The sequence below is a fragment of the Gracilinanus agilis genome, chromosome 4 (genome assembly GCF_016433145.1).
Source record: "Gracilinanus agilis isolate LMUSP501 chromosome 4, AgileGrace, whole genome shotgun sequence".
Classification (NCBI taxonomy): Eukaryota; Metazoa; Chordata; class Mammalia; order Didelphimorphia; family Didelphidae; genus Gracilinanus; species Gracilinanus agilis.
Genome location: NC_058133.1, coordinates 302252878 through 302265561, shown reverse-complemented (window position 1 = coordinate 302265561; position 12684 = coordinate 302252878).

The following is a 12684-nucleotide window of genomic DNA, read 5'->3' as shown; positions in this document are numbered from 1 at the left end:
TTGGGGTTCTCACTGAAATCCACCGATGATCTCTGGATGCCAAGAGCCAAGGGGGTCTCAGGTACCAAGTTGAGAAGGGTGTGATTGAGACGCTGTCCACCAGATCTCAAACTTCTCCTCTTTCCTTGGTACATCACTGAAGATCTTGACCTCTTTGCTAGATGCCACCACCACATAGGATCCCAAGGAAAATCAGGATGCAGGATGTCCTTTTACTCTGAGTTCTCCCAGGGCTAACCACAGTTTGTGCTAAACCCTAATAACAGTCCCTCTCAGAGCACAAGTCACCTCTTCCTGCTCCTTCATTCCATCTTGAAATTCCCAGCTCCAGCTCCTTCCTGCTAGATACACCTTAATGCTTAATCAATAGCTAATCTAATTTTCCTCACAACGATACTCAGAATATGACTCATTTTAAATCTTTCAAACTTTTTCCTCACAAATCTTATATATGTACTCTAAATATATAAAATATAAAAGTTATATGTATACATATAGTACAAGTGTTATCTCCATTTTACACAGAAGTAAGTATAGATTAAAATCTAATATACAAAAATACTCTAAGTATTATACTTAATTAGATTTATTAAATTTAACTTGAAGCAAAAAGGGAACCAAAAAGGCTACAGTAAAAAGGGAGCTCACCCAAGCCACTCATGTGGAAGAGAGAGCAAAGGAGCTTACATACTTGTATAAAAAGTAATGTAAAGATGCATGTAAATGAAAAGGGAAGAAGGAATTTTGGGACAGGGAAAGAATTCTGGAAGATGTAGTCAAAGGGCTTAATTTTTTTTTTTCTAAACTATTATTTATTTTGGGGGGAAGCGTAACTTTTATTACTGAAACTAAACCACACAAAGAATATTTCCATATGTAAAGCAAAATATGCAAATGAAAAATTGGACTCTATATTAAACCAGGAACTCTACTCTAGATCATTTGCTTTAAATCAGTGATGGGCAAGCTTTTTAAAGAGGGGGCTAAAGGAAAGGAAATGCTCATCTGTCAGTCTGTTTCTAAGGCAATTCTTTCAAAGTTTCATTGTATTGTATCCTACTCATTGTATTTGTCAGATTAGGAATAATGTCCTGAAGCCAGACAGAACATTTCAGGGGCCCCACATCTGGCCCACGGGCAATAGTTTGCCCATCACTGCTTTAACTATATAAACCTATACTTTCATTTCAAAATGTTTCTCATACTCCTATTTGAACTTCCTTTTCTTTTTTTGTGTGTGAATTTACTATATTGCCATGGTCAGTAGAACATCATTATTGTTAACCCCACCCCATCATGAATCTCATTTCTCCTCCAAAGCACAAAGTTGTGGGAGGTCTTGTAACACATACAAAATTAATTCCCTTAGTGTCTCTGTCCAAAAATGTAGGTCTCTTTATCCATTGAGTCCATCAATTCTGCCTGGAAACTTGCTTGTTTAAGTTTATTCATTAGTTCCAAAGTTGTTTCACTTTACATTATTGTTATGTTAATTGACATTCTTTATTCTGATCATTTCACTCAGTATCAGTTCACCCTACTCAGGATTCTATGAAACCAATAAATATTTCATTATGTTCATGTGCCACTTTTTAATTCAACCATTTCCCAAGCAGCCATCTAAAACACCCAGATTCTTAGTGTTTTGACTTTTAATGCTCACTTCAGGATCAGGATGTTTTTATTGTGACTTTTCCCTCCCCAATATCCCTCCCTCCACCCCATTAAATGATTTCTACCTGTTCTGCATTTTTTCCCATTTAAGTTATATATATATATATATATATATATATATATATATATATATATATATNTCATTATGGAAAAGAAAACTAATATACAGATTAATTTAGCCTTGAGATTTTAAGAGATTGGATAATTGATAAGGAATTGATAAGGATAGCTCCAATGGAGGATTTATGCAAGGAAGCTCTGGAAGGTAAAATAGAAAGGAAAGTATATGTCAAGTTATATAAATTCATGAATACCAGGAGTTTGTGCTTCATAGAATTTCATTGGAGAGTCATAGAGGTTTTTGTTCTGAAAAGAAGGAAGTTCTATTTAGTTAGAGAGAAGTGATCTGATGACAATATAGGATAGATTGCAGAAAATGGAAAAAAAAAGTGTTGCCCAGCACTCTGAGAAAGAAAAAGTAAAGCGTGTATGTATAAGTATATATATATATATATATATATATATCATACACACATATAAAATTTTCACAAATTACAAGAAAATATATTCCACAACAGAGTGTGTGCTGTATTAATCAACGATGTTCCACTAGAAGGCAGTGAGGGAGGCACACTTTTCTAATCATTCTAAGTTGCTTTCTATAATATTTAGACAAACAGCTCCACAATGTATTCATATTCTCATTTCTCTGTAATTTTCCCAAATAATTTACATGTATTTTATATCATTGACAATTACTAGGTGTGAATTGAAATCTCTTAGTGGTTTTGATTTGTAGTTATTTTATTAGCAGTTTGATTATTTGATTTTTTAGTGAGAACTACTCCATGTTTTTTATTAACTTACTTAAGGGAATGGCTCTTGATCATAGATAGTTGTGTTAATTCAACTCAGCTGCTATGGATTATTTCACAGATTCAATTACTATCTCTTTTACTCATCATTTTCAAATGTACTTTTTCAGCTTAACTTTTCTGCTGACGTGGAGTCTCACATCTCTGCCTGTTAGACACCTCAAACTAGATTTCTTATAGAAATATTAGACTCATCATGTCTGAAACTGAAATCATTTTATTTCCCCACAAATCTTCTCCTTTCAAAATTTCCCTCTTACCGCTCATGACTTTATTCTCCTCCTGATCCTTTCTACTTACAACCTATGTGCCATCATTGAATTCTCAAAATCTTTCACCCATTAATTTCCCCTGTGTTGGCAAGACTTGGCAAGTTTATAGCAGCTCTCTGATATGCTTCTTTCTCTCCTTTGATACTATTACCACTCTGGTACAGCCTCTCATCTCCTCATCCTTAAGCTATTGAAGTAGTTTTATGGTTAGTTTACCTACCAAAAATCTCTTTCCACTTCAATCCATCCTCCAGTTAGATATCAAAATGATCTTGCTAAAGTATTAATCCAACCATGATACTCCACTACTGAGTAAATTTTAGTTGTTCCCTTTTACCCATTGATCAAATTTTAAATTTTCTTTTTGACACCAAAGCCCCTCTCGCCTGGCCAACTATTTTTACTAGCATTTTATTTTGTCCAACCTTAAATAAAATGTATATTTATTCATTTATATGCCACTAATTATGTCATTAAATATATTTTAAAATTGTATTGATCATGAAAATCTTAGACTGATTTTTAAAAATTTTTAATGTTTTGTAGTTATTTTGAAGGAGCTCCCCTTCCTATTTCATATAGATTTTATAATACATAGAAAGTATAATGATTCTGCACAATTGTTTTCTACAATATTATTTTGCTTAAATTCTTAGTTGTCTAGAACTCATGAGTTTTTTTGGTTTTGTTTTTATTTTTTTCCAAATTAGTTAAAAGACTACTATGAGTATACCTGGATAAATGGCTCTGGGGGTTAGGTGAATAACTTGGCTTATATCCAGATCTTTCCTGAGCCTTCAAACTCTTCTCAGAATAATATAGAATAAGTCCAAGATCTATTCTTTATAGTTAATCTTAAATCTTCAAAAATAAATGTGAGGAGAAAATTATCTGCAGTACAACCTCTTCTCTCTCTCTCTCTCTCTCTCTCTCTCTCTCTCTCTCTCTCTCTCTCTTTCTCACTCTCTCTTTTTGTCTCTCTCCCTCTTTCTCTCTCTGTCTTCTATTCATGATTATGACTGGCAAAACTTTTTTGAAGTTATATAAAATCTGTCTTTTTTTGTCAACAAATCCCACAGTAGGAGTGTCTTCCAGTATCTTTATCTGTATCTCTCATGAATGAAATTATGGATAACCAGTTTAGGGAAAAATGATTATATTGCTAAAATTTAATTGATCAAACTGACTGAGAAATCATAAGGTCTATAAGACAGGGATATAGAAAATAGTGAGTAGACTGGAAACATTGCAACAGGACAGTCTGTTGCAAAAAAAAATGGTTATTTTAGGAGAATACTATTCGAAAAGTTGTGAAAGAAAATATAACTTTAAAAGGGTATGGGTTTGGGGGGGCAGCTATGTAGCTCAGTGGATTGAGAATCAGGCCTAGAGATGGTAAATGCTAGGTTCAAATCTGGTCTTAGATACTTCCTAGCTGTGTCACCCTGGGCAAGTCACTTTACCAGCATTACCTAGCTGTTACTACTCTTCTGCCTTAGAACCAATACATAGTATAGATTCTAAGATGGATGGTAAGGGTTTTAAAATAAGAGCATATGCAGTATATCCATAATAAATATTTTATATGGAAAATATTCTTATTTTTCTTGTCACAAAATATATACATCAAAACTATTGTTTTTCAATGCTTATTTTTTCTTACATACATATTTTGAAAAAAAACCCTTAGATTTCTAATTTTAAAACTTCACTAATATCTCTGTATCAAACAACTCTATGCTTCTGTGATTGTGAGGGCAAGCAACTTAGTCAAGAGTTTTAAAAGAGAAGATTGTTTGATGCGGTTTTAGATACACTAGAATTCAGAAAAGGAAATAAAATATTAGAGTTCCAGGGGTAGAGACAAGATGGAGGAGTAAGTAGAGCAGTAGCTCTGTTTCACCATGAGAATCTCTGACCAAGATTAAAATATCTCCCTAAAATGAATACAGGAGTGAAAGAACCAACAAGGAGACAGAGTAAAACAACTTTTAAGAAAATAAAAACCCAAAAGATAGGCCAAGACCATCTGGAGAACTGGGGTGAGAAGGGAGCAGTCAGCAAAAGTCTATAGCAAGGAGTGAAGAGCAAACCAAGAGCAAACCATAACCCCCTCACCCACCCATCCCACAACTGCTGTCACAGGTTCCAAACTTAATCCCAAGATGGCATTCAGACCCTAAGAGCCTGCCTAGGCAAATAGTGTTCCAAGCCAACTCAAACCCCTTGAAATTTCAAACCTGTGCATAGGTCCAGAGCCCCAGCCCAGGACAATCTGGGCTGAGGTGGGCTGATCCTTGTGGGCTGAGAGCAAAGTTAGGAATCCTACTCTAGGCTTGAGATGAGGATATAGTTCACACTTTAGGGTGAGGACACAATTCATACTGCTTCTCCCATCCCCACTCCCAGACATCTTTTTGTCCAAAACTATAGGCAGAACTCCAGGACAAAGCAATCAAGGATGTGACTGATTGAATCAAGAACACAGTGAGACCAAAACCTTGAGCCTAAGCCTATGACTAAAATTGCATTAGGCCCTGACCTGATTAAGTTCAGAGTGAGGTCAAAAGCTTACACCAAATGGCATACCATCCAAATTTCTAAAGGAGAAAATGGCAGAGTTCAAGGAGGAAATAGATAGTAAAACTGTACTAGTTGGAGACTTCAACCTTCCTCTATAAGATCTAGATAAATCAAACCAAAAAATAAATGAAAAAAATGAGTCAATAGATATGTAGAGAAAAATTAATAGGGACAAAAAGGAATACAACTTCTTTTCAGCAGCACATGGTACATTTACAAAGATTTGCCATGAACTAGGGCACAAAAACATGGCAAATAAATTCAAAAGAGCAGAAATAATGAATGGGGGGTGTATATCCTTGAGTGCAGATATTAACAAATTAGGCAGTGAAAAAAATCAATGAATTAGGCATACAAATCAAAAAACTAGAAAGCATCCAATTAAAAATCCCTAGATGAAAACTAAATTAGAGATCATAAAAATTAAAGGAGAAATTAATGAAATCTAAAGTAAAAGAACTATTGAATTAATGAATAAGACCAGAAGCTGGTAATTTAATAAAACAAAGACAATTGACAAAGTACTAGTCAATCTAATAAAAAAAAGAAAGAAGAAAATCAAATTAACAGTATCAAAAAAGAAAAGGGAGATCTCACCTCTAATGAAGAGGAAATCAAGGCAATCATTAAAAAACTATTTTGCCCAATTATATGGCAATAATTCTAGGTGATATGGATGAATATTTACAAAAATATAAATTGCCTAGGTTAACATTAGAAGAAATAAAATACTTAAATAAACCATATCAGAAAAAGAAATTGAACAAACTATCTAAGGACTCCCTAAGAAAAAATCCCAAGGAATAGATGGATTCACAAGTGAATTTTATCAAACTGTCAAAGAACAACTAATCCCAATTGTATACAAATTATTTGACATAATAAGCAAAGAAGGAGCCCTACCAAATTCCTTTTGTGACATAAATATGGTACTTATCCCAAAGCCAAGTAGATCAAAAACAGAGAAAGAAAAGTATAGTCCAATCTCCTTAATGAACATAGATACAAAAATAGAATACTAGCAAAAAGACTCCAGCAAGTGATCATGTTGGTTATTCGTTATGGTCAGGTGGGATTTAAACTAGAAAAGCAAGGATGTTTCAATATTAGGAAAACCATTCATATAATTGATCATAACAATAATCAAACCAACAAAAATCACATGATTACCTCAATAGATGCTGAAAAAGCCTTTGACAAAATACTACACCAATTTCTATTGAAAACACTAAAAAGTATAGGAATAGAAGAACTTTTCTTAAAAATAATAAACAGTATATATCTAAAACCATCAACAAGCATCATCTGTTATGAGGCCAAATTAGAAGCATTCCCAATAAGATCAGGAGTGAAATAAGGATGCCCATTATCATGTCTATTAACATTGTACTAGTAACTCTAACAATAGTAATTAGAGAAGAAAAAGAAATTGAAGGTATTAAAACAGGCAATGAGGAGACTAAGCTATCACTCTTTGCATATATGATTGTAAAAAATCCTAGAGAATCAACTAAAAAGTTAGTGGAAATAATCAACATCTTTAGCAAAGTTGCAGAATACAAAATAAATGACCTAAATCTTTAGCATTTCTTTTTTATTTCCAACACATCACAGCAGCAATAGTTAGAAAGAGAAATTTAATTTAAATCACCCTAGACAATATAAAATAATTAGGAATCTATCTGCCAAGACAAACAGAGGAATTATATGAATGCAACTACAAAACACTTTCCAAAAAAGTAAAACTAGATCTAAACAATTGGAAATACATTGTTTGCTTATGGGTAGGACTAGCTAACATAATAAAAATGAACATACTACCGAAATTAATTTACTTATTTAGTGCCATAGCTATGAAACTATTGAGAAACTTTTTTAATGAATTAGAAAAAAAAATATTACAAAGTTCATTTGGAAGAACTAAACATCAAGAATTTATAAGGAAATAATGAAAAAAATGTGAAGGAAGGTGGCCTAGCAGTACCAGATATTGAATTGTATTATAAAGCAGTAGTCATCAAAACAATATAATACTGGCTAAGAGACAGAAGTGGGGATCAGTGGAATAGACTTGGAGTTAAGTCATTTCAGTAAGACAATATATGATAAACCCAAATAGCCCAGCTTTTTGGACAAAAACCCACTGTTTGACAAAAACTGCTGGGAAAATTGGAAAAAAATATGGGAGAGATTGGGTTTAGATCAACATCTCACACCCTATACCAAGATGAATTCAGAATGGTGAATGACTTGAACATAAAGAAGGAAACTATGAATAAATTAAGTGAGCACAGAATAGTATACTTGTCAGATCTTTGGGAGGGGAGGGATTTTAAAACCAAGAAAGAGTTAGAAAATTTACAAAATGTAAAATAAATAATTTTGATTACATTAAATTAAAAAGGTTTTGTACAAACAAAAACAATGCAACCAAAATGAGAAGGGAATTAACAAATTGGGAAAAATATAGGAAAAAAACTGATAAAAGTCTAATTACTCAAATATATAAGGGGCTAAATCAATTGAGCAAAAAGTCAAGCCATTCCCCCATTGATAAATGGGCAAGAAATATGAATAGACAGTTTTCAGATAAAGAAATCAAAACTATCAACAAACGTGAAAAAGTGTTCTAAATCTCTTAGAATTAGAGAAATGCAAATCAAAACAATTCTGAGTTACCACTTCACATGTAGTAGATTAGCTAACATGACAGTAAAAGAAAATGGTGATTGTTGGACGGGATGTGGTAAAACTGGGACATTAATGCATTGCTGGTGGAGTTGTGAATTGTTCCAATCATTCTGGATGGCAATTTGGAACTATCCCCAAAGGGCTCTAAAAGACTTTCTGAGCTTTGATCCAGTCATACCACTGCTAGGTTTATACCACAAAGAGATCATTGGGGAAAACGACTTGTACAAAAATATTTATAGCTGCACTTTTTGTGGTGAAAAAAAAAATTGGAAAATGAGGGAATGTCCTTCAATTGGGGAATGGCTGAACAAATTGTGCTATCTGTTGGTGATGGAATACTATTGTGCTCAAACAAATAATGAACTGGATGAATTCCACATGAACTGGAATGACCTCCAGGGATTGATGCAGAGTGAACAGAGGAGAACCAGGAGATTGGTGTATAAAGATAGTGATACATTATGGTTCAATTGAACATAATTGACTTCTCTATTAGCAGCAACACAATGATCTAGAACAATGTTGAGAGTCTTATGAGAAAGAAAGCTATCCACATTCAGAGGAAGAACTGTGGGAGTAGAAACACAGAAGAAAAACAACTGCTTGAACACATGGGTTGATGGAGATATAATTGGGGATGTAGATGCTGAACCATCACCCTAATGCAACTATAAATAATATGGAAATAAGTCTTGATTAATGATACATGTAAAACCTAGTGGAATTGCCTGTTAGCTATAGGGGTGAGGGGGTTGGGAAGAGAGAAAGGACATGAATCATGTAACCATGAGAAAATATTCTAAAAAGAAATAAACCAAAACAAACAAACAAACAAACAAACAATTAAGAGAGGCAGAGTAAATAGTTCAATTGAAAAAGGAGAACCAAATATTGACAGAGGAAAATCAGGTCTCAAATATTAGAATTGTCCATCTAGAAACTAGTGATTTTATGAGAAATCAAGAAAGAATAAAGCAGAATCAAAGGAAAGAAAAACAGAGGAAAACTTGAAATATTATTCAAAAAAGAACTGGCATAAGAAAAACAGATCTAGGAGAGACAATTTGAGAATTCTTAAACTACTGGAAAGCCACACTCAAGAAAAAATCTTGGCAATCAGTACCATATTTGTGTTATAAAAAGAATTTGGTAAGACTCCTCAGCTTATTTTATCAAATAATTTGTATAGAATAGGGATTACTTGTTCTTTATATGTTTGAATGAATTCACTTGTAAATCCATCTGGCCCTGGAGATTTTTTCTTAGGATGTTCCTTGATGATGCAGTGTTTTTTTTTTTTTTTCTGAGATGTAATTATGTAAGTATTCTATTTCCTCTTTGGTTAATCTAAAGAATTTATATTTTTGTAAATATTCATCCATTTCACCTAAATTGTCATATTTATTGTCATATGATTTGGCAAAATAGTTCTTAATAATTACCTTAATTTCCTTTTCATTAGAGGTGAGATCACCCCTTTTGTCTTTGATAGTGTTAATTTGATTCTCTTTTTTCTTCTTTCTTTCTTTCTTTCTTTCTTTCTTTCTTTCTTTCTTTCTTTCTTTCTTTCTTTCTTTCTTTCTTTCTTTCTTTTTTTCTCTTATTTTGGTAAGAAAAATTGTGAATCATGTAACCGTGGGGGGGGGTATTCAAATAAATAAATAAAATTTTTCCCTGAGGGATTTTAGGGATCTGTAGTCCTTTTCACAGTCCTGATGAGTTGCCAACATATACAAATAAAAGGAACTGAGCTAATATCCTGAGACAAAAATTTAACTTTATTTGTGGGCACAAAATATAGAGGTCAGAGAGATCTACACCCTTATCTAGACTATTTGGTTTGAGATATTCAGAGTATAGATTCAGATTTTATAAGCTTGGACAATCACTCTACAGAGTTTATGGACAAGGTTAGTTTTTCAGAACATGTTCCGAATAGGAGTACTGAACAGGTGGATTTTTAAAAAAGATTTTAGTTATAAGGGTTATGAGCAGTGCTTCCCTCCCTTTTCTCTTTTCCCTTATTGGGTAACTTAGACATGATACTAAAAGACTAGAGGCCTAGTTTCCTCATGTCGCAACCTCTAGATTTCGTGCGGCAAGAAAAGTGGAACTGTATAGGCACTTTCATCATTGCAGAGTCTTTTAATGCTACTTCTATTCCTATTATATCTTATTTAAATCAAACTTTTATAGAACTATTCTTGTAAATGATAAAAAGTTATTTAATTATATTTCTTCTGAAAAGGATGAGAAAAAATAGAATTCCATCTGGGTCTTGAATGAAGCCAGGGAAGACAAGAAAGGAGAAATGAGGAGGGAGAGTGTTTGAAGCATGGAGTCAATAAAAGTGCCTGCAGTGGAACATGGAACATTTCTTCTAACAAGGAAATCAGTGTCAATGTCTCATGGAATAGGCAGGAGAACATAAAAAGGTGGAAGAAGACTAGAAAAATAAGAGGGAGTTGTTTTCTGAAGGACTTTGAATGCCAGAAGATTTTCCTTTAATCTTAGAGTTGATTGGGATATGAGTATCATAATGAGGAAATGAGGAAATTAGATATTTAAAGTAAGATAACACCCAGGCTGTCTCTAAAGACCTGAGAGTTCCATAATGGAATTAAGCCAGGGTTTGAAGGGAGAGTGTGGTTTTACCAAGCTGAAGGATGGAGGTTTTGGCTGTGTGGTCCAGCTTTGCCAAATATTCAAGGAGCAGACAAAGTGGGATTATCACTGAGAAGAAGATACTTCAATTAACTATTGTGGCCTAGGTAAGAGGGAAGGTCTTGGTTGTCTGTTGGTGGACAACAGATTTATCTACCTTACTCCCTAGAGCATTTGTGGATTAACTGGCTGTGTATAGGACTTGTTCCTGGTTCCTGTGACATCTATGATCATCTTGGAACATCGTGGACCAGTGTAGTTAGTTAGAAGCCTACCTCTCTAGCCCTCTCTTATTCTAGTTAGAGGTTTAGCTTAGTTTAGACCTTAGTTTAATTAAATCATCTGGGTTATTCCATAGTGTAGTAAACCCTTCTCTTCCACTTCCCTTATTTAATATCAACAAACCCAGTTTGGCTGTACTTCCTGTCTCCTCTAAGCCATTAAGAACTCACATCTTGAAGATACCCACATCACTGGCTTTCCCTGGTTGATAGATTGTTAGTAAGCTGACCAACTGTCATTCCCCAAACCTCATATCCCCATTTAGTTTCCCTCTATTTACCTGTCAGTCCTTCCCTTGTAAGGTGTGGGAGTGTCCCTAGTTTTTCTGGCATCTAGTTATTCCCCTATTCCCAGGATTTTCTTTTTCATTATATAATGAGGTGAAAATGGTCTGATCTATACTTTAGAAAGATTAATTTTACACCTGTGTAGAGGATGTATTTGAGTCAGGAAATTCTTGAGATAAAGATATTAATAAGAAGTTACTGCAGTAGTCCCATGCATAAGATGATGTAAACAGGCATCACAATGGTGTCATTGTAAGAGGAAAGAAGGTACATATTTGGAGCCCAAGAATACCCTAAGTAATAAGAAATACAATGTCTGTCACAATGTTTATAACCCTATTTCTCTTCATTCTAGAAACAAGAAAAACATTTTTGTCTGATTTGTTAGTAAATTGCAAAGGTATTTCTAAAACCAAGATATATTATTCCATGTTGTATTTTATATAAAATTGATTCAAAGCCTGAATAAAATAATATTGAAAATCATACATTAGAAGAAAAAAAGTTAGCAAAAATGAGAACAAAAGTTGTTTGGCATACTGGACAGAGGGCTCAAGTAAAGAATTAAAAGGTCTGAATTTAAATTTTCTTCTCAGTGTTTGATGCCTGTGTGGGAAACATCTTATTTTCATTTAAAAAAAAAGGGATAACATTTGCACTTACTTGTATTACTGGACTGTTGTGGACAGTGCTATGGAAATGTAATTTGTTATTATGATTATCCTCTTTATATCAGATATTGATATAGCAGTCCATATAATTCAGTCAGGTGCTACTCTCTGTGGAAGCCTAACTCATGATGTACGGATGGGATAAAGAAAGAAGAAGAGAAAGAATCAGAAGGTTGGCTTTTAGGTTCCTCAAGAAACAGTTTATGGAAAGATTTGCCATGAAGCAATCTTGACCTCTGTTAGCTTACAAACTGACAAACCATAAATGCTTTTTTCTAGTCCTTTGCTTTAAGCTCCATAAGTGATGACCTTATCTTGGAAGGTCCCCGGTGTTATATATAGACATTAAGCTTATGGTATTACCAGCTCTCTTTTTTCTCATGAGGGGGAAAGATTATATTCTTTTAGTAGAGTTTTTGGCAGAAATCTATTTAAAAGGAATATATATGTACATTATTCTCAGATGTATTCTCTGTAATGTGTCATGTTTTCCCTTGAGTTCCTGAAATCTTCTATTCTGAGGAATAAAATGCCACTTTATTACATTTGAATGTCTTATTTTAAAGAAGTACTATATTTAGTGAAAACGGCTACAGTAAGAAAAATATTTTAGGTGCAGAACAATAAAATTGACTTTAAAAATAGAGAAACATTTTCTAAGAAATATAGGACCTAGGGGGCA